Source organism: Candoia aspera, chromosome 6, assembly GCF_035149785.1.
Source record: "Candoia aspera isolate rCanAsp1 chromosome 6, rCanAsp1.hap2, whole genome shotgun sequence".
Lineage (NCBI taxonomy): Eukaryota > Metazoa > Chordata > Lepidosauria > Squamata > Boidae > Candoia > Candoia aspera.
In genome coordinates, this window is record NC_086158.1 from 35,121,747 (window position 1) to 35,145,303 (window position 23,557).

Here is a 23,557-nt window from a genome sequence, read left to right on the forward strand (position 1 = left end):
CTTGTCAGGTAAAAGAAAAGTTATACCTCAGTTAGAATGGTGCATACACTCATAAATGTGGTAACTTTTCAAGAGAAGCATTATTTCAGTGAAAGACATTCAGACTGCCCAGAACCAAAAATACTGTACAAATAGGCTTCAGATTAAAGCAAATTTAATCCTACCTGTTGAACTCTCATTCTCTGCAAGAGAATTGGGATTTTGTTTTGGTTTGGTTTTCTTCCTGGTCGAACTCTCTGTTTATTTACCCATCAAAAGAGGAGTCTTCATTTTTACATTAACCACAACTTTTCTTTTTTTTAAAAAAGGGGTCGGTGAGGTGGGAACATTACTGGTTGGAATAAAGCCATCTGCGCATGACAATCAATCGATTCCAAAGGAAGAGCTGGATGCTTGGGTATCACTAAGAATTTTGAAAAAGAGGTAGCTTCTCTTGGAAACAAAAACAAAGCATACTTGTTGTGAACCCATTTCTCAGCATCGCAGACATCTCAAGGAACTTCTTTCCTGATTGTAGGGCACCAATTATGCGCAAGGGGTTAAATAATGCAGCTCCCGCCTGTGTAAACTCTGGCAGAGAAGTGTGTATACAGACAGGAAATGCAGTCTGGGCCACCGTGAGCCCAGTTCTGTCGTCCTTCTGCAGTCTGTTGGTGGACTCGCACTTCGTGTTTGGGTGGGCGTCCGCGCGCGCCCGCTCGCGCGGCTCGCTCGCGCGCGGGCGGGCTGCTGCTGCTTTTTTTTTTTACTTCTTCTTGGCTTGTATGCTAAGTGGTGATGCGAGGTGGGGGGGGGAGGCGGGAGAGAAGGGGCGTCACCATCTGTTGTTAATTCTCCGGTCATTGGATTAGTAGCCCTCGGTGATGAGATCAGCAAGATCAGCTTTCAGGATGGGGTGCTGGACTGGCTTTAGCTGCAGGCTCTTCCCATCTGGGCTGTCTGTGTCATAAAAGGGGAGAGGAAGAAAGGGGCGGGGGAGAGAGGCTGGGCAGGGAGAGAAGAAAGCCGAGGCATAAAAGCTGGAAGAATCTTTGAAGAAACAACAGCCAGGCAGCCGGGGAGGCAAAGGGCAGGCTGCCCAGAGGCCACTTTTCCTTCTTCCGAGAGTTTACAGCGGGGAGTTTCCTGTCGGTGCGGCTCGCCTCGATTGTCTCCTGCAAACGCGTGGACCGCGCGAAGTCCAGAACCGGCGCCGGGGCGGGGAGGGGGGGGGCGGCTCGGACGGGCTATTTCTGCCGAGTTTTGCCGCCAGCGCCCCCAGCTCTGTCACCCCCGCCGTGATGTGGCTCTCCCGCGGCGTTGAGCTCCAACTTTTCTGAATGTTTTTTTTTTTCCCCCGGAGCGGGAATAGCGTAGCAAAATCAGCAGTTGGGGTAAGCAATAGTGGGGTGTGGATGTTTTCCCTGTTGAAGGAAATATTCTTGTAACGTCCCAAGATTCTCTGCTGCTGGCTCTGCTTCCAAGCGGCTTGTCTTTATGGATATGGTGTAGATGTTAAAAAGAACGAGGTATATGCTGTAAATCCAGGACATGCGGGATCGACGACGAGATGCTTCCTTGTTTATATGGTAAGTGTCTGGAAAAAGTGACCGCTAATCGGGAATGGTTTACTCAGCTGGCTATAATACGTCAACATTTAACTGTGTCTCAAGAAGTATAACGTTTAAGCAAAACAATGCTTGTCTTGGTGATTAAACGGCTGTTGCTAAAAACGGGCTGTGTAGCACTTCGCCGGTCTCTTGTAGATGCAGATTTAAAGTCTATCCAACCTTGAGTTGTTTGTATGACAAATAAGTGGCTGATTGTCCGAGAACAAATGAGCGTGTGGTGGGTTACATGCAGTGGCTAAAACCATTATATTTCGCTAGGATGTTATAAACGGAGCGGAGAGGAGACGATGTTTAATTTTCTAGGCTCACTTGTTTTAAGAGATGCAAGAATAATTTTCCTGTGATCAAAGCTGCTTTGAGAAAGAACTGTGACGGTAGGAGTCTGCATGTGCTGAGCCTTTGAAAGTAATGTATGATCTACAGTAAATGTCACATGTTCATGCTAAAGATGCTTCCCAAGAGGGCTGAGTTCTTTTCAGTAATCCGGCATCTCACACGAAACTTACTGGATTTTTAACCACTGATAACTTGTTCATTCTAGAAAAGGAAAAAGAAAAAGAAAAGAAAAAAACGGGGGGGGGACTACTGTAGCGAGTTGTGGTGTTACATGTGCATTTTATTTATGCCAAAAGAAAACACTCCAGGAGAAGTTCTTTGTCCAAAGATGATCAATTATTGCTTTAATCACAGCTTTGCTTACAAGCTGAAGTGGTTAGTGCTAATCAACTTTGTCTCTTCCATTCCCACTCCCTCCTTTCCACAGTACTCCTTGTCCTGGGTGATAGAAACTGTATCAAGATAAGGTTGCATTGTGAAATAACTCATCCAAGGAATGTGTTTGTATGCTTTAGACCTAGGGCTGGGAAGAGGCAGCACCCAGCCAGTAGCCTTTCAGCTTCTGGTTGTTTACATTTGTTTGGTCAATATATCCTTATGCATTGTGGATGCTGAATGACCCTGTCTCTGAAACAAAACTGGTCTGTAGCTGATTTATTGTGATATATTTAATTAATTTTGAACATGGAAGAATGGGATTATGTATTGGGGAGGGGCAATAAATGTTTACTCCAGCAGCAGTAACCATAGAGGTAGTGTGGGTGAAGAGAGCTTCCCGAGATCTAAAATTCAAGAATGGAAGCCATTCTTCTATTTGAGTCTTGTTATTTGACCTAGCACAACCCCTCTTTGCTCAGTTTCATCACTTGCACTTAGGGGAAAAGTAATACTTTCCTTTCTGGCAAGGGCACTGAAGCTTAATTTATTAATGCATTTGAGACACTCTGACTTTCTCAAGACACTGCTGAGGAAGAAGAACAGAGTATGCATTGGAAGCTGTGAAATGAAACACCAGATTTCTGTAGTAACTCTTTGTGAGAAACAGTGGAGTAGACTGGGAGTCCACTGTTTAAGGCAGCAGTTCTAATGAATCTCATTATTTCATGGTAGTTTTTACGAACAATGATTCTATCAGGGACTGTTTTGTATAGAACTGTAAAGAAAATGATCATGAAAGGGTACTTTCATCTATATACTGGGCATATCCCTAGTTTGCAAATAACTAGCAGCCTTGAATGGAGTGTCCTTACCTATGTCACATAGGTGTGTACATCAGCCTGTAAAAACACAGAGACTTGGAGTGACTGCTGTGTAGTTAAACTGTGTTCGCCATTTCAGTCCCAGTAAAACCAATGGGACCCATAGGTCATAAGCCATAGTACTTTCAAAGGAACTGCCATAGATTGGATCCATCTCACCTGGTCCCACCGATCATGGTTTTGGATAGATAAGGGGGCAGATATTTTAGACTTCCAAGGAAAACTTTTCATTGCAGATCCTTGTTGGCTTCCAAAATAAATAGCCTCATGTAGCACAATGCCTGCTGAGTGAAAACTGTCTCCTGCTGTTTTGTGGCAATACTCATTAAGTCTCCAGACTTCTTGTGGTAATATAAGCTTAGCATAATGGATTTTCCGTGTACCAAGAGCAGACAACTATTCCTGTCTCCCTTCCTCCCCAGATACTGTTTGTCCCAGTTCTGTGTGTAGGTCACTGTCTAACTCTCTTTGAAGTGAAATGTTTGTCACAGTCAGTCTTTCGTGTCCTGTTTACTGGTGTTCCATCTGCTGGATGATGATGTCTTGAGGAACAGGAGTTTATTTTCCTGTTCATTCAGCATCTCTGTTCCCATGGTCAGTACTCTCAAAGAATTTATTGCATATTTACTCCACTTATATCCCTGACTGATTGGTTTGCCATTGGCAGGCAAAATAGGGTTTGTCACAGTCCAAAGCTGAGAATTGTCTTTGTTATTCCTGGGCATATCCCCCCCACCTTTTTTTTTTTTTTTTTTTGCTAGAACAGCATACAGAACACAGCAAGGTTGAATCTGCTAGTAAGCAGTAAAATTAAATGGCTACTTTTTCTCATATTTTCCTTGGAGTCATAGTTGGCTTGTATGGTAGGTGTGCAATTTCTCTCTCTTTCTCTCTGAGATCTGTCTAACATGGATTTTTAAACACTTTTTACCAGGTCAGGATCTAGTACATTTTTCAAAAGAAATTATATTTTTAAATAGCTTCCTTTTCTTTTCTCTTCTGACTTTGAAAGTGCTAATTCCAGCTGGAACAGCTGTTCTTTGTACATCCTTTATTTACAGCATTCTTCCAAGAGAGCAATATTACTTTAGTAAAAATGCTTTAAAACTCTAAGTAGGATCCCCAAGCTTCAGTCCTTACCGTCTGAGGACTGTTATGTACTTGAAAGAAATTGAGTAATTGCTGGAGTTTCATCAATTTTCATATACGATTGGAACATGTAAATCCCAAGCCTTGGCCCAATAGAATATGGAACCAGCAGTCTGAAGTTCGGAAGTGTCAGCCTGGGTACAGATAATCTTGGAGAAGGCCTATTTAGGTGGTTGCTAACAATTAACGCTGACCTGATGGTACATCATTAATTAATTAATCCATCAACAATCAATGCTAGGTTGTAGATGGCTTGGCCTACTGACATTTTTAAAAGTATATTTTGTATATTACATGTATACTTATTTCTGTCACCTTTGGTTCATGTTGAATGAGCAGCTTACATTCATGAATATGTTCTTTAAAATATATCTGAACGTGATTTCTCTATCATAGATCTCCCCATTCCAGCTTATGTTGCTTCTTGTCCTCTAGTTGAATCTCATACATCTGTTGCTTTTCTTGGTGTTGGTTTTCTAAGATTATTCCAAGGTAAACAGTCTGTTCCCAGAATATGTGGCCAGCACTTCCCCGTTGTTTTGCCTTTTTGTATTTTTGTCTGCATTTGAAGTCACTCCCATCTGTAAAATCAAAGCTGTCTTTCAGATTGCACTGTTGTTGGACAAGCAGAAGAAAAACCTGTCTGTCTGTCTGTCTGTCTATCTGATATGGGGAAAACATTTCCATCTCTGTGTTAGGGAGAAAATAGATATAAACTAAAGCACATGCTTTAAGACATGTGGATTTCAACTCCCAGAATTCTTGCATGCTTGGCTGGAGAATTTTGGAAGTTGAAGTCCCCACATCTTAAAGTAGCTAAGATTGAGAAACACTGACCTAAAGGATAGCCATGGAAAGGTACAAGAATACTTTATTCTTATTCTAAGCTAATAGATCTTGGAAAGAGAGGGAATGTGTGTTTATTGATCAGCTAGAATTTTTAGTGTAAAACAGAATAAGCAAAACACTAACTATGTATGCGTTTCTACATAAGAGGGGCAAGTGGCATTGTGTGCACATGGCTTCTACTAGACTATATGAACTGTGCTCTGTACATATGAGATGAAGTGACCATTACAATTACAGTGCGTAGACTGGCCTTTATCTTCATCAGTACAGTTCTTTGTTAATGAGTTGCAGATGCACAGTAAAATTCCATTTGCAGATACAAAAAATGATGTTTCCCACATAGAGGCATGACCACTACAGTTCTTACTACAGCGGTAGAGCCACATGATAAATCAGCCTTCGCAGACCTGCTAGTGTCCAGATGTGTTGGACAAATCCTTCATGCATCATTGCCAGTAACCTTCCTGATTAGGGGACTGTGGAGCTAGAGGTTCAAGTGTTGGAAGATCACCTGTCTGGGGAATACTATGGTAAATTGAAGCCTGTAGTTGTAGCTTCAAGTTTATATTGCTTGGAAGTTCAGAGTGTGTAATTTTATATATTTCAGTTCAAGTCTGACAAAAAGTCAATTTCTCCCTAACATTAAAACCCACATAAATCAACAAAATTGCAGTAGAAGTTAATAACTCAAAATTTAACAACAAATGCAAAATATGTTGAGTATACTGCATAGTCAGTTTACATGTTAAGTTAAAATGCTGTTTGTTTAGTTGTAGCTTAATGCAACATTTGATACTTTGTATTTTAAGTTTATAGCATGGTATTGAAACAAATCATAGCTTAGCATAATGCATAAGCCTAACCAGTGTGCTTTAATCGTTAACACAGCCTTCCCCAACATGGTGGTCTCCAGATATGGTGGACTACACTCCCATCACCCTCAGCATGAGATACTAAGCCATGGTTTTCTTAAGTATAGTTTATGGAATATGTTACAAATGGACGTATTTATTTATTTATGTATTAACTAATTTATAAGGCCACCCAATGCAGACAGTGTAACTATGGGCAGCATGCAACACAAAAAAACAAACAATAACTTCTCCAAAAAATCAACCGAACCATATAGCATTAAAACACGTACAATATATAAATATAAAATACAAAATATAAAATGGCAACCAAGCACTAAAACAAAACGATCAAAAGGGGGCTCCACTCAACGGGCCCTGAATGCCTGGGGAAAAAGCCAGGTCTTAATAGCTTTCCTAAAGGTGAGAAGAGTTTGGGCCTGTCATATTATTCCAGAGAACAGGGGCAGCCATAGAAAAGGTACACTTTTCAGGTGCCATAAGATGACAAGATTTAAAAGAAGGAACTTGGATGAACCATCCCTATGGGAGCATGTGGGGCATGCAGATGTTTTTGGAAGAAGGCTGTCCCTCAAGTAATCCAGTTCTGTGCCATATAGGGCTTTAAAGGTGATAACCAGCACCTTGAATCATACCTCTAGTCTATTTGAAGTAAGTGCAACTTGCAGAGTAGTGTTGTTTCATGGGTATAATAAGATATGCCCATAACTACTTGCACTGCTGCATTCTGGAACAACTGAAGCTTCTGGATGGGCAGTAATCCAGTTGGGAGGCGACAAAGGCATAAGTGGCCATGAGCAGAACCTCCTGCTCTAGGAATGGGTACCACTGGCACACAGGACACAGTTGTGCAAAGAGCACCCTGCCCCCAGACTCAGCTATCAGCTGCTCTTCAAGCAGGAGCTGTAAGTCCAGGAGAACCCCCAGATTGCACATCAAGTCTGAACGGGGTAGTGCTACCTCATACAGAACCAAAGGAAATTCTGCAACTGGGGGACCCAAAACCCATAGTCACTCAGTTTTGGCAGTGTTGAGCTGCAACCTGTTCTTCCTCATCTAGACACTGGGAAAGAACCTAGACAGCTTCACGTGGATGGCCAGGAACAGAGATGTATAACTGGGTATCATCCTCATATTGATGATACCTCACCCCATACTGAAAGATGATCTCCCCAAGTAGCTTCATGTAGATATTGAAAAGGAGGGGAGAGATGGTGAAGCCCTGAGGCACTCCACAAAGCAGGAGCCTAGGGCTCCAGTGCTTCCTCCCCCAACACCACTGGAACTGAGCTCAGAGGAAAGAGGAGAACCACTTTAGAACAGTGATGCCCACTCCCAACCCCCTCATCTGGTTACACAATAAACCAAAGACAAACTACATTATGGCTTAGCATGAGTGTTGAGTGAACACATCTTCTGTCTCCCCTCAAAATACAACTTGGAGCCACAGTGTTCCTTGCAAGTATCCACTGTAAACTAATTCAATCCCCCACCAAATGGTACCATATGTATGCATGTATGTATGTATATGTGTGTGTGTGTGTATAAATAAATAAAACAACACAATGTACTTTGCTTGGCACGGTTTATCTTTTATTAGTGTTAAATTGAGCATTAATTATATAACTTTAGTAATTTTCCATCTTCTTATCGATACTAACTTTTCTGAAAATTTATTTATTTATTTATTTTTCAAATTTCTATTAGCGCCCATCTCTCCCAAAAGGGGGACTCTGGGTGATTTACAATAAAATCAAAATCAAAAGCATAGAAATTACATATAAGGGACCAATAAATAAAGATAAAATAGATATAAAATCCAAGAGGTGAAGATCTTATTCGTTGGGAAGAGACCTATGGTACTAGCCACCCCCAAGAAGAATTGGTGCCCCTCCCACCCCAAGCGAGGTGGCAGAACCAGGTTTTCAAGTTCTTCCGGAAGGCCAGGAGCAAAGGGGCATGTCTCACCTCTGGGGGCAGAATGTTCCACAGGGTGGGTGCCACTGCAGAGAAGGCCCACCTCCTGGACCCCACCAGGTAGAATTCCCTTACTGGCAGGGTTCGTAGCATGCCCGCTCTGCATGACTGGTTGGGACAGGTTGATGTTAAGGGGATGAGACGGTCCCTCAGGTAACCTGATCCCATGCCATGTAGGGCTTTAAAGGTCATAACCAACACCTTGAATTAGACCCAGAAGCAAACTGGTACCCAGTGCAGCTCACGCAGCAGTGGTGTCACATGTGCCAATATTGGGGCACCAATAACTGCTCACACGGCTGCATTCTGGACCAGTTGAAGCTTCCAGATACTCTTCAAGGGTAGCCCCATGTAGAGTTCATTGCAATAGTCTTTGTGGGAGATGACAAGGGCATGAGTGACAGTTTGGTGGGCTTTTCAATCCAGTAAAGGGCATAACTGGTGCATAACATGCAGTTGCGCAAAGGCCCTTCTGGCCACAACTGCCACCTGCTCTTCGAGCAGGAGTCGTGAGTCCAGAAGGACCCCCAAGTTATGCACCAGGTCTGAATGGGGCAGTGCAACCCCATCCAGAACTAAAGATAACAACTTCCCAGATACAGAGGAGCCATCAACCCAACTCCATCTTACCAGGGTTCAGCTGAAGCCTGTTGTTCCCCATCCAGACCCCCACAGCCCCCAGGCACTGAGAGAGGCCAGCCACCGCATCACTTACCTCACCCAGGATGGAGATATATAACTGAGTGTCATCAGCATATTGATGATACCTCATCCTGTGGTGATGGATGATCTCACCCAGTGGTTTCATGTAGATGTTGAATAGGAGAGGAGAGAGAACTGAACCCTGTGGCACCCTGCAATGGAGGGATCGAGGGTCGGATCTCTCCTATACCACCAATTGGGACTGGCCCTGGAGGAAGGAGATGAACCAGTGTAAGACTACGCCACCCACCCCCAACTCCCTGAGCCAACCCAAAAGGATACCATGGTCGATGGTATCAAAAGCCTCTGAGAGGTCAAGAGCCAGGATGGATGCACTCTCTCCATCCCGCTGTCACCAGAGATCATAAGTGCAACCAATGCAGTCTCTGTCCCATATCCTGGCCTGAAACCTGACTGAAAGGGGTCCAGATAATCTGTTTCCTCCAGGATCCTCTGGAGCTGCAACGCAACCACTTTCTCAACCACCTTTCCCAAAAAGGGAAGGTGGGAGACAGGGTGAAAATTGTCCAGTACGGTGGACAAGGTCCAGGGATGGCTTCTTGAGGAGCGGGTTTACCAACGCCTCCTTAAAGGCAGCCGGAAACACCCCCTCCCTCAAGGATGTATTAACCATCGCCTGGACCCAACCACAAGTCACCTCCCGGGCTGATTTTACCAGCCAGGAAGGGCGTGGGTCAAAGTGGCATGTGGTTGCATTTGCAGTCCGGAGAAACCTGTCCACTTTCTCAGGCCCAACAGGATCAAACCGTTCCCAGATAACAGGGTAAGTACGTTCCCTCGGCATCTCCCCAGACTGCCTCACACTTAGAGTCCAACTTAGAACAGATCTGAGCAATTTTATCCTGTAGATGCTCAGAAAACTCCTCCACATGGCCCTGTAGGTGGATCACCAAATCCCCCTTACCCAAGAGGGATCCGGTAATCCTAAACATATCTTTATTTTAAATAAAACGAAAAACCAAATTAATAGACTGATTTTACATATCACATTAAATCAAAACCAAAACATGAGATCTAGATGTGTGAACCCAGTCATTGTAGTTTGTAGACCATGGTTTTTGGCTTGGTGTAATGTATGAATTAAGCTAATAATGGCTTATTCAGGGAACCATGGTTTACTGTGATCCATGAACTTAGTTATATTGAAACTGGATTTTTTTGCCTGATTCAGGGACTGGTCTGTTGGTAATAGTTAATAGAATCAAAGAGTTTGAAGACATCTTCAGCATCATCTAATCCAACCTCCTGCTCCATTCAGGATCCACTGGTATATTTCCAACAGATGTCTACCCAGTCCCTCTCTGAAGACCTTCAGCAAAGGAGAATTCACCACTTCATGTGGCAGCCTGTTCCATGTTCCACTGGCTAATAGCTCTTAATGTCAGAAAGTTCCTCCTCATGTCTATCCTGAATCTACGTCCTTGTAGTTCTAATGTAGTAATGCTGTTCCTATCCTCTGGGGCAATAGAATCCCTCTTTGCTCCAATAGTTACTGATTAGGCAGTTGTTTTTTTCTTCCCTAAATCAAATGGAATTTAGTACAGAATATAATGTCTGTTTTGAGAAATCTATTCAGGCACCTGAATAATTAAGAATTGAGAGCAGTATGAAGCCCAGATACTGTAAAAGAACTGACATTCTGTGATGAGGATCAGCTGCCAGCTCAATGGATTCTAGAACATCGACTGGAAGGAAATCAAGGAATGACATTGCACTTGAAGTACGTCTTCCTTTTATAACCAATCCAAATAGAGACCTTATTCAGATGAAGACATTAAACTGAGTTCTTGGGGTTTCTAATCACTGTTTATTTTTATTCTACACTTATCACAGGCTGGCCTTTCACAACCAAAATGGAAAGCCCCTTCTAACTTAGGAAGCTTGAGATCAATCCAGTTTGGTACTAATTTCTTTTGGACTAGTCCCTCAGAAAGCAGATTGCAACATAATATTTATTGAAAAGCTTGGGATCTCCTGGAGATTCATGGGGACAGTTTCATGGGGGCAGTTCCATATCTTTTGGATATTGCCTTAAGCAACATATACATGTTTTGCAAAACTTTATCCAGTATGGGACTCTTAATTCTTTTTAACCCTGGCAGTTAAATCTTGCACTTTCCTCTTCAGAATTTAAGACATGTTAAATTTAGTGGGCTTATTTCCAGGTATGTAAGGTTCCAGATTTTGATAGATTGTGTTTCCTGCGCAATCTTAACTGAAAGCAGAGTAGGGTCACTTTTGAGCAAGTATGAAGTATTTGTGGTAAAGACCAGTAGAGTTTGTAAAAGCTAGTTCATTCATTCTGTATGAAATTGAAAGTCTGATGGATATCATTTCCATATATATTCTGTTCTTAAATTACAGAAGCATTTCATATACAGTAGCTATCAAGCACAGTTGTAGGGCTATACATGTGCGCTGCAAAAATCTTGGTGACTAAGAGTTGGCAACAAAGTGATACAGAAAAGTTTCAGAAAACTTTTGCGGCCGAGGTGAGTAGATCAACACAGATGGTTTTTCTGGAATCAATTTTAAAGTGTTTATATGTTATTTGAAATATTAATAGAATGGAAGGGTTAGAATGGGTGTTGGCTATCATCTAGGCCCAACCCCCTGCCTATCATAGGAATCCAGTGATTATGCAGAAGGCCATCTGGTTTCTGTTGAAAAGCTCCATGAAGAACAGAGTTCATCATCTCTCAAGGCAGTTCTGTTGTTGAAGAGTTTTATGGAAAAAGTTATTTTTCCCAATGTCTAACTGAAATCTACTTCCTTCTTGTTTGAATTCTTTATTTCTTGTTCTATCATCTGGACCATTTCTGCCCTGTCTTTTTCACGATAGCCCTTTAGATACTTGAAGACAGCTATCATGCGTCCCAATAGTTTTCTTTTCTCTAGGCTAAATATATTCAATCTCAAATAGTCCCTCCTTTTTTTCCCTCTCAGCATCTTGGTCACTCTCATTTGGATATTCTCTAATTAATTGGTGTATGGATCATTTTTGCATGTATAACTGTATTATTAGAACAGATTCCTAAATCTATCATACTTTGTCTACCACTGTAATGGTCCATACAAATAACCTTGGGAGACAAGAGAAAGAGCCGCAGCCTAGACAGTGGACTGATAAATGAAATCTGAGTCCAAAGGAGGAATAGGGTGGAGTAAGTTTCCATCTCAGAAGAGACCTTCTCTAGTTCTCTGGAAAGTGAAGGGAGGGGAGGGGGGAAGTGCTTTCTGACTTGCAAGATTTTGTCACTGTAAACTTACAGTAACTATATTATTAGTACTCATGGTTTTGGTTTCCTATCTGGACTACCTCAAAGGACTGATAGCCACTTCTCCAGGAATGTATGTGTCATTTTAGACAAGTGATAGGGAATATATTGTTCCTCAAATGTTTTGGATTTCAGCCTCATCGCTCTCAGAAAACTTGGCTGATGGCAAGAGATAGAGAAGAACGTTTGTCATTCAGAAATATCTAAATAGTTAATATTAAAATGACCAAAGTGGTATGTTTCACAATACATTCAGTGAATAACCCACACAATCCCATGTTTATTTGACATTAAAACCCATGGAGTTCACAGGGTTTACTTGTACTCAGGATGTTCAGGATGTTTCAAAATGATTGGGAGGAAGTGCTTCAGACCTTGCTCAAGCACAGCACCACTTTTGTTAAAGGAGTCCAACATTTTCAGTAGATGCTGCTTCAAGAAATCCACCTATTAAAGTTAATTTTGACTCTTAAAGCTTTGGCATTTCTTTTCAGACTTACACAGAAGCCAAAAAAAAAAGAAAAAAAGGCTGGGCTTTAATGAATAGCAGAGAAATCCGTTACTTGCATATGCTCTAAAGCATTTCTTCCAAATTATTTTCAAAGTGTGTATAGCCTTAATGTTTAGGCCTGCTGCCACTGCACCACTGATTGTTTTTACTCCAAATTTAATAGAACAGAAACTTAAATAGGGGGACATATCTTTTCCTAGTTTGTATAATCTTTATGCCAGTACTGATATTCTCTCAATCAGCCTGACTGAATCCACTTTTTCTTTAAACCATGATTGACCCAGTGGCATTTGAACCAGTTAGCTTCTGGTAAACATTTCTGAGAATAACATTTACAAGAATTAGAACCTAGTGTATCATTCAGAACTACTTGGAGAAAGGGGAGAATAAAAACAAATTACCCCCCCCCAAACCCCTCTAAATTTCTTTCCTGCTCCCAAAGATGGCGAAGGGAAGACTTTTTTCCGTCAAACTGTTAAGTTTAGTTTTCGTGCAGAATGTTTTATCTGAGTATCTCCCTGTACTACATTGTGTTTGATTTTGTTGCTTTGTTGCAAATTATGGTTTCTCCATTTTAGTTTTCCTTATTCCGTTTATTCTCTTGTCTTTTTACTCAAATCTGTATTTTACAATAAAACATACATTAAATTAGATATTAAAATTAACTAAAGCAAAAACAGGTATCTTTGCATATTTTCTAAACACCAAGATAGTGACGGACAAAAACAGTTCCAGAATATGTGCATCCCATAGCGTGGGAGCAACACAAGAGAAAGCCCTTCTCTGCACGCTAGGTAGTACGTTCAAGTAAAAGCAAGACAGCTATCTCAAATATTTTAATCTATATTCCTGCACAGATTGGACTCAGTGGTCTAAATAGCCCTTTCAGCTGCATGATTTGGTGATTCTATTCTTTCATTTAGATCTTAGCTCGGGGGGTTGGGGAGTATGAGAGAGGCAGCTTCCCAGATAGTCAGATCTTAAGCCATTTAGTGCTTTAAAAGTAAATATGAGTACAACCAGCCAGCTGTCCAGATCTTTCTGTACTGGCTTCATTGGAGCCTGGCACTTGGCATTGTGCAGCAGCCAGGCACTTTTTAAGTGTAACCCTAAGCTGTACACATGGTAGTAGTCAAATTGAAATGTAAAAAAGGTAAGAGTGTCTATGAGGTTCATGGTCATGGCTGCTCCACTATCACTAGATTTACAGGTGAAAGCTGTGGCAAGGACATCACACCGCTAGGGCTACTGTGCCAGTTGCAAATCCTTCTAAACTGTCCAGATCTGGTGATAGAAGCATCCAAGAATCCAGCGGTTCTGTCAGAATGACTCTTGCAATGCAAGCGTTGCCCCTTATGTATGTGCAACATCATGACGGGCATATAAAGTGAGCCAATGACTTAATGGTAATTTTTTTCACTTGTCCTGCTTTACTTCCCCCCCCCCCGCAGGTGTTGGAAGCCCCACCCTTTTTGTACACATGTTGATGTGCACACATGCAAACAGGTTGGAGCTTCCACCATGACACTGCATTTTACCATCTGGCTTGTTTTGTCTTTTGACCCCACAGGACTTGCACAATTAGAGGCTTGCAACCATGTCCAGAATTGGCTGAACTGCAATCTCCCAATTTCCTATTTTTCCAGTGGTACCTCTTGGCACTATTGGTATTTTATTTCTGCTTCAATAAGGGGAATGTTATGCAGAATGTAACATTAAGTTCTGTATAAGTCATTTTGATAAATAGCTCTTTCCAGTGACAGTGGCAAGATCCAGAATTTTATTTTCTATATGTAAACAAGTAAGATGAATGGCTATAGCCAGTAAGGATACTATGTTGCAAAACAAAACAAATCTAATTATTAATTTGTGTTAAAATACTTTTAAGAGTTTCTGTAGTACTAAATTTAACTGCAGTTTGAATTGACGCTGAATTGTATGCCTGTCCTGGTTTGGTCTCCAAAGTTAGAAATGCCAGTCCCACTGAATTATTTGTTCAACTTTGGAATTCTGAACCACTTACTCTTGAAGAAAACATGGATAAGTTTACTGTATTGTGGTTTTGGGTTATTTTGCCATTCTGTAGGTCAGGGATGGGTAATATTGTCCAGAATTATAACTCCAACTATGCCTTGTTATTTCTGGGGAATGCTGGAAGTTGTAGTTCAAGTTTTCCCTTCCTGTTTCTACATTTTATCATATAATGGAAGAAATAGGTTGGGTAAATATATTTCATAACTTTGTCTTGTAGCATTTAGAAATTTTAAACTGGCTTGATTATAAATTACTTAACATTTTAGTTTGTTCTTTTCCAGGGAAAAAGATAATCAGTAAACAATCAGGATTGGGCGGGAGATACTATGATCTGTGGTTATGATTCTTCATGTTGTGATTTTTAAAGTTTTCTCCCAAACACTGAATAGAAAACATACGAATCCTTGAATACTTTTTGGAAAGTATTCAAGGATTTGAAACTTCTAAGAAAGATTATACTAAGCTGCAAATCCCCAACAACAGCTGATATATAGAATTCATTCAGGTTCTATTCATGTTCCTATAATTGAAATTCTCCAGCAGTGTCACTACATAGCATAAAGAGATCTTCACTTTGCAAGTCTCCTTTACCACCAAAGTCTTTTTAGCTGTTGCATTGTTGAAAGCCATTGTTGCATAATCAACCGATAATAGCAAAAGTTTGAAAGTAAAGATTGCCTGTTCTCAGTGGGGTGTATTCTTTCCTTTTGTCATTGGCAAACCAATCAACCTCATTTTGAGTGCTTAGCTGAATACTTCCTCAAAATTCCACCAGCAAGGTCTTTCCCCAAGGGAGTATCCTGTAATCCCTTAATCTTTTTTTTTATACAATTGACAGCTCTCCTCAATGTTATAGTATCTCTCCCAAATTAAAGTATATTGTTCACTCTTTTTTCTATACTTTATTTTTTTGCTATTGTTGCTAAAGGTAAGATCTTGAGGAACTTGTACCTGTCCATGTGTGATACTTAAAAGTTGAGCTGAAACTATTTAAACAGATACAGTAAGATCCTCAACTAGGATGGACTGCAAGGTATTCTCAGAGTTTTATTTTGGTTATTCATGATGCAGGTACTAACTGCTCCTAGGAGAGCAAAGAACCATTCTGAAGTAAAGTAAACTGGCAAGAATTTTACTTTATATAGCTGTGTTTATTCATGTGTTCCCATAATTAAAATATTAGCCTTTCCCAGACTGGAGGTAAATGGTACAATTTTATACTGTTTTAAACACTTTATGCATTTCTGAAAGTTGATGCAAAATTATGTTTTGGTTCCTGAAAAATGAAATTACAGTTTCAAATTAGCTGATAAATTAAGCAAGATTCAAGGAAAAAATGAAGGCATATTAAAATCAAGGTTTTGGGGGGGGTTTAGAAATGCCTTGTAAAGAAAAATGAATTATATCAAGACTTTAGAGAAGACCAATCCTTCTTACGTTAACCTGAGATGTACTGTATATATTGATGTAATATTAAAGTATCCATAATTTTGATATCTTTGTTATTTTTATGGATATCAGCAAACATTGTGGGTGGGTATATATTCATACATTTAAAAATGGGTCAAGCTTGCTTGTGAGATGTAGGAACTATGGTATAGTAGTGTAATGTTAGATGAATTAGACAGTGAGTATCTAAGAATAAAGATTTTTAAGATCATGCTAGTTTCACTTGGATTGTGTTTATAAATTTACTCAAGTTTTGCTAGCTTAAGTAGCTGAGACATGGTTGGAATACTGAGAACAGGTTCAGAATTGAAAAATAGTAAAAGAAGCTGCAAGATTTGATGCGGGTGGAAAATATCCTACATTTCTGGGTGCTCTTCTGTGCATCTGTGACCCAATAATCTTTCCTTCTTAATTACATATAGATGAGGCATGGTGGCCTGATGGTGTTTATCAGCCAAGAACAATAGGTATGTCAAGAGCTGTCGTACCTAGGGTACATGTACTATTACCCTATTCTAATTAAAATCACATTACCTTCCAGCATTTTTTGTTTTTTCTGTTGATACAATTGCCACATACATCCGAAGATTTAATTAATTAACTGGATTATCTTAAAAATACGCTTTTAGGTAATATACTTTTTTACCTCTTTGAAGCAGGAGGGTGATTCTCCCCCCCACCTCATGACTTGCAACTAAAATTCCAGATGTTTTCAGTCCTAATGTCAGCTCCTTAAATATTTTAATAGTGTATTTCATTGGTGTGCTATGAATTCCTGCCCAGGCCTTTCCCAAGTACTTCTTAATGTACAAGGGTGGCTTCAGAATAGAACTGATAGAAGTATTAGTTCATTTGTGGCTTGCTTACATGCGTGTGCCAGTTTCTTCAGGGAAAACTGATATTCAGAGAGAACGTTAAAAATCCTGGCGGCTTTGTGTTTGCTTGTTTGTTTCTGTTTTACTTCATCTCTATAGCATCTATTGCCAGTATTGTTTTCTATTCAGTGTTTGATGGATACTTTTGTTCTTCCCCTAATATGCATTAATGCAACTTTTTTTTTTTAAAAAACGTGTTTTTATAGTTATGTATTTTACCTTTTTAAAATAAGCATCTTACTATAGATGCTTTGCTGAATGAAAGTATGTTTATTTTCAAAATAAGTACCATAAAATAAAATAGGCCTTTTGTCCAACATGACAGTAAAATTATACGTTATAGTTATGTCAGCTCTGACTGTCTACACTTACTTCTCCTCCTGCCTCTTTTGTCTGATAATGTGCCACAACTGACTGCAGAGTCCATGTATTAATATATACTGAAATCAATTCTGTGAACGCTTGTAAGCCTGAAACAGTAGTCATTTTGCATACTAGAGCAAAGAGCTGTGCTGTAATGGATGGCTAAGTCTGTTGGGGGGAAATTTGGAAGTCTTAAACCTCCAATTCCAGAAGTTCTCTGGGTCCACACTCTGGCATTGCTTCCTGCTTTGGGTAGCAGTCTGGTAATTTCTACTGCCACCATTTGTCTTCCAGGGAAGCTTCACCTGGCATCCTGTGCCTCAACCTGTGTAAGAAAGGGCTCTCATGCCCTTTGCTGCCTTTCTGGTAATTAAAAGGTCAACTACAAGAGTTGAAATACTTTTAGAATGTCACTTTATGTCCCTGTAGTATAGAGGTGTAGCTAGAAGATCCAGTCCTTCTTTGAGAGATAGATCAATCTAACGGGAGATAAACAAAATCAAACTTTATTGGGAAAAACATAAAAGTACAAAATATAAAGCCCTTTTAAACTTTAAGTATTAAAATGCAGACGTCCCTGGTAAAGGAAATAAACCACAAAAGCTGTTCAGGTCCCTGGAAAACAGCTGCTTAAACTTATAAATGGAAATGCAGTGCTCTGAGCAGACCACAAGACGACAATAGTCTGCTAGACATTAAAAAAAAGTTTTCTATAAAAAGAGATTGAAGCAAGTTTCAAATTATAACAGGTCACAATAAGATTATATATAAAAATATCTTCATGTCCATATTCATAAACAAAGAGGTCACTTGGCTGATTAGAAAAAGAAGAACATGGGACAATAAGATTTGACTTAGCACAGCAAGTCTCTCCCCCCCCCCAACCATTAAACCTAGTGCAAGTTTTGGCTGAATAGTTTACCTTGTCAAGCCCCTAACAGCAGCACGCAGTCAAGGAAGCTAAGTTCTTATGAAGTCTTCTCAAGGAAAAAGGAGTTAGATTAGAGAATATTAGGAAGTGGTTATGTGCAGGTACAGTACTCATTTATCAGTGAGTACATTAAGGCAGAGCCTCCTTGACACCTTTGATCCTATTTCTGTCTGTTGGCTCAGAGAGAGTCTCCTACCCAATTAGCAGACATGAGATGAAGATCCCTCTGTACGTTTTGTGCAATTTTTAGAAACATAAAGCTTCCCAGAGTCACTTTTTGTTTGCTAAATAAATAGTAAGTTAGTAAGTAAGTAAAATTAAATGGACATGCCCAATCTCAGGCCCAGATAATCCCTTTACATATCTATTTCTTCAGAAATTGCACTACCCAAAGGATAACTTTGAGGATGGGTTGTTACCACTTCTTGTTTACGTAGAGATACAGATGTTTGGGTGGAGATAGAAGTACCTGACCAAGACTGCAGTGATCAACCCAAAGTCACTCAGCTGCACAGATGGCTGGACATTTCAGTTTGAGTTAACTGATTGCAGTAAATAAAGTAAATGTAGAAAATTCACACCTGTAGCCATTAGTACATGCCAGTTTCATCTTATCCATTGGGTTTTTCATCTTATATTCTAGGGGTGGACAGCCTGCGGGTTGCATGTAGACATTGCATGCTAAGATCACAGTGCTGACATTTGGAAATAAAGTCTGAATTTTACTGGTATAATTTCAGACCATATTTCAGAGTGCTTTGGTGGTTTAAGTGTAGGAGTAATAGTGGTTTTCCTCTCAGAAGCCTTTCATTCCCCATACTTACTCCCCATCTCTTGAAAAAAAAAAAAAGCAAGAAAAAGGCCAAAACATTTCAGCCAAGCCCCTCTCTACCCTTATGCTTCTTTTGTTCCCTCCTCACTGCATAATGTTCAAGATTGCTAAATTATTTTGGCAACTCCCCTTTGATTGGCAGAAAAAAAAATCCAGTAACCACAATAAATTAATTTGCCATTTTATTAACCCTTATTCATATTTATAATAGCACCCATCCTGAAACAGAATGTCACAAAATAAGGACAATCAGGGTCCACATAACAAATGTTGATTAAATATAGGGTTATCATACTTGGGCTGCAGAAGACAGGGGAAACACTATAGTTAGTTTTGTCTCTTTTACTGCCATCTAGAGGTTGTTCAGATACTTCTGTAAATACTGTACAAATATTAAGTGTGCACCACTGTGTTTGATATTTTAGCACCATCAACCCATTCCGTACAAAAAGCCATTTTTGACATCTATTCTGAAAGAGACATAAGACTAGATTATGACAATTCTGCATTTGAAAGCAATGAAATGCACAGATGAATGCTATTCTGATTGTTTCAGTGAAGTTCTTTTTCTAAATAATTTTGGTTGTATGCTGGCTCTTGCCTGAAATCTTTCCTCCATCTTATATGCTGATTTCAACTTCTTGCCTCTAAATTTAGAATAATATATTATGTGTACTGTTTTTAATAGACATTGGGCAGTTCATATAAACTGTCTGCTTATATGATCAGTTATAACTATCTGTAAATGCATTAAATGGGTCGCAAACATTTGGGGCAGGTGAGCACATTTGGAGATTTAGAAGCATGTTATGGTGTTCTCACCAAGTGGCTGTCAAAGAAGAACTTGCCTGTTCAGAAGGTGGCTGACATGAATATGGATAATCACAAAACACCACTGAAGTTACTTCCAAGTATCCCTGCAGCTCACTCTCTTCTAGCAACCTTTTTTGGGGAGGGTCTTCTTTTACTGGACAGGTGGATACACCAGCAAAGAAGAGAGTGGATTATGAACATACATTTGTTTGTTTGTTTTCTATGCAGGACTCAGAGTCATGCTTGTAAATAAAAGTCACACTAGTAGCATGTGTGTTTTTCTTTTCAGCATTTAGGCTCATTTGAAGAATTAGGTGGAGCAGAAAGCTTGGCAAGTTGTCCATAGTAACATGGACAGCCAGATGGTGGCTGGCACAACGTTCTCCAGATATGCTACATCTGGTAGGTGTGCAGCTGGCCTCTCAGAAATGTCCTGTGGTAATCCTTTGGAGTTGCTTGCAGAGTAGGACTGGTAAGAGAGCTATAAATTCAATTATTCCGGACAAGGAGAATATTGCCATTACAATTTAATATTAATCCCAGGATAGGCAAAAGGTGATAGTTGTTGTAAGGTACGTTTTTAGGCAAGAACACCTTAATAAGTATTCATGTTGATAAATGGAATATTGGATGATTGTGTATATGTGGAAATTATTTTTGCAATTACAGCTAATTTGTTCTAAAACAATTATATACAACTCTAGTAGAGAAGTAGCAATTGCTTATTTAAAAGAAGAAAACAAGTTCTGTATAGTAGTATTTTGGAATGTAAAAGAAATGTGCCACATATATTAATGGAAGGAAGTTCGCAAACTTAAAAGGCTTTCCCCAGAAATGAATTCTGTTTCTTACTACTCATGTGCAAATGTATGATGTCTGGTTTGTATGTTGGTTACTTTTTTTAAGAAAATGAACATACATTTTTGAAAGCTGCATTAAAACTCTATATGCATTACAAAAAGTTAGAAAGGACAAAAAATTACATTTTCTAAGGGTTTTTTGGTTCACAACAATCAGTAAAATGTAATTGGACTTAAAAACTCTGCAAGTGAGGACATGACTATACTACTGACCCTTGTTTCAGTATGGATTCATTGTGATTTTCTTTAGTTTTGTCACTTTTTTCATAGTCAGATCTCCTTGATAATCTCACTAGATGTTTATAACTTGCTTTTACTGTATTCTGTCTGATGTTCTTATCTTGTCACATAGGGTTCATTTTCAACATTGGAATACTATCTGCCCAACTTAATTTTTGCAAGGTTCCACTTTCACTATTGGTGCTGACAGTAACGTTCTTGGCAGTTCCATGAAAAACACTGGGAAGTGAAACTAAGACTCTTTTTCCTGCTTGAATTTAAATTGCTCTCTGCTGTGTGCAAACAGGGCTGTTAACCTGAACATTTTCCCAGTATGTAGGGTATACATGTGAAACCACAAAAATATTTCTGCTTTCTGTAGTAGTGATTTGAACAACTTTTTTTCTTCTTCCAGGAATTCACTAAGAGCTAAGCAAAAAATATTAGAGAACATTTCAATAGAGATATAGGGAGATTCAGATGTGACATGAATTAATTACAGTGGCCTTTTTCACAGGGCAGATGTGAAATATTAAAAATAACAGTTTGTCCAGTGATTCTTAGGGATCTCAGCTGCAGATAGTTGCAAGTAGCTTAGGTGAAGATAATACTGTGCCAATTAAGCATTACATAAATATGATTTATGCTAAGGAATACATTTTTGTGATCATATGAATTGCATTGTATAATTTATTTCAAAGCCAGTGGTTAAACACTATAGAGTATAGTCAAAATAGTTTGATATAACTTTGATCTTCCTGAATTATTTTCATAGCTTAATCATTAAAAATGTCTACATGCTGAACAGTAAGAAATTACAAGACTCAGATCTGAAAAGCCTATAAGTCCCCTTTAAGCATTCATCTTGGTAAAGGAAAAGGCTTTGAGAGCTTCAAGCTGGGTAGAGAATTGGGATATGAATGCAACTCTGCCCAATCTCTCATTCAGCAGGAAGATCTGAAGGGTATCTCTGTTGGCGTTGGGTTAAGTATGAATACTATTCCCTGTATATTATTAGACTCTAATAAAACGCAGTCCTGGATTGCATGGAGAGCAATACTCATGTTCAGCTAACAAGAGTAGAGCTCTCATTCAAACCTCCAGCCAAATGGAGGTGAAAGAGAATAAGACAGCATATATGGCCTGTTTGTATCCAGGTTAAAGCCTTGTACGTGACATCTAAAGAACGCTTTTTAAATATATATATATATATTTATTTTCCATCCCACCTTTATTATTTTTATAAATAACTCAAGGCAGCAAACATGTCTAATGCTCCTTCCTCCTCCTATTTTCCCCACAACAACAACCCTGTGAGGTGAGTTTGGCTGAGAAAGAGAGACTGACTGCCCAAGGTCACCCAGCCAGCTTTCATGCCTGAGGCAGGACTAGAACTCACAGTCTCCTGGTTTCTAGCCCAGCACCTTAACCACTAGACCAAACTGGTTTACCTGTGTATGAGAAACAGTACTATATACACATTGTGAGTGGGTTGGAAGGGATCTGATTTTTGTTGATATATAGCAGGAATTTCATTATCAGAAATCTCGCTCCAAAGTCTCGTCCTCCTTTGATGGCTTTCAGAGATTTTTTTCTGGGTGCATATGCAGTAGGTAGTGCTTACCTCTGTTGCTCACAATCCCTGATGAAATTTTCTCAGATTTTTGGGAAATGATCATCTTCTAAATGATCTCATTTTGTGTAAGGTCATCTAGATATCTTAGATCTCAATTATTATCCTTGGCCATCACAACCAAATATGTTGGTTGAGAATAAAAGGATTTGGACCCAACTTAATAGAAAGTTAGCCAAAAATACTATGGCAGTTAACTTCTGGAATCGGTTTTAAAAATAGCCTATTTAAGACATACAATTTGACCATCAGTAGTGACTACAGACAAGATAATTAAAAATTATCTCTTTTCATTCACCACTTTCTTTAACAAACCAAATTATGTTAAGATGCTGATTGTAAGATTAAACCATGCTTCATTTGAGATTGGCCTGTCTAATACACTATGACAATTTTAAATATATGGGTTACTTAATATTGTTCAGGGACAGTTTTGTATTTGCTACAATGTACTTTACAGTCTTTATATATATATATATATAAACACACACACACACACACACACACACATATTCCATTTTGTAAGCTTCCAGTCTTATAGAAAGATAAAGACTCCCTTGAGCTGATCTCAACTACTGATGACTACATGTTTTCTTGGCAACAATATGGAAGTAGTTTGCAACTGCCTTCTTCCATGATGTTTTTTTTTTTTTACTTCTTAGTATAGCCTCCAGTCCTGGGCTTTTTTTAGAGGTCCCCATCCAAGTGCTAGTTCCAAACAACTTTTACATTCATACACTATTTTATAGGAAAAATAGGCAGAAGACTAGCAGAACATATCCATGAGCACCAACTAGCAGTCAAAAGATACAATGCTGCATCACTAATCTCTCTCCAACAGGCATAACTTGACCTGGGAAATAATCAAAATTTTGGAACAAGTCAAACAGAAAAATACAGAGAGTTCTTAACAGCATGGCACTACAATCATGTCATGATCAACAGATTGACTTAAACTCTACTTATAGGCCTATCAAAAGATAT

General features: G+C 39.4%; 1 protein-coding gene across 1 annotated transcript in view; it reads left to right on the forward strand.

Annotated features, from left to right (window-relative positions):
* The first annotated feature begins 988 nt into the window (after positions 1 to 988).
* SPSB4 (splA/ryanodine receptor domain and SOCS box containing 4) overlaps positions 989 to 23,557 on the forward strand; it is a 76,450-nt gene continuing 53,881 nt past the window's right edge. The window contains exon 1 of the mRNA XM_063306708.1: positions 989 to 1,568. The gene's annotated coding sequence lies outside the window, so the exon portion shown is untranslated. The remainder of the gene's footprint in view (positions 1,569 to 23,557) is intronic.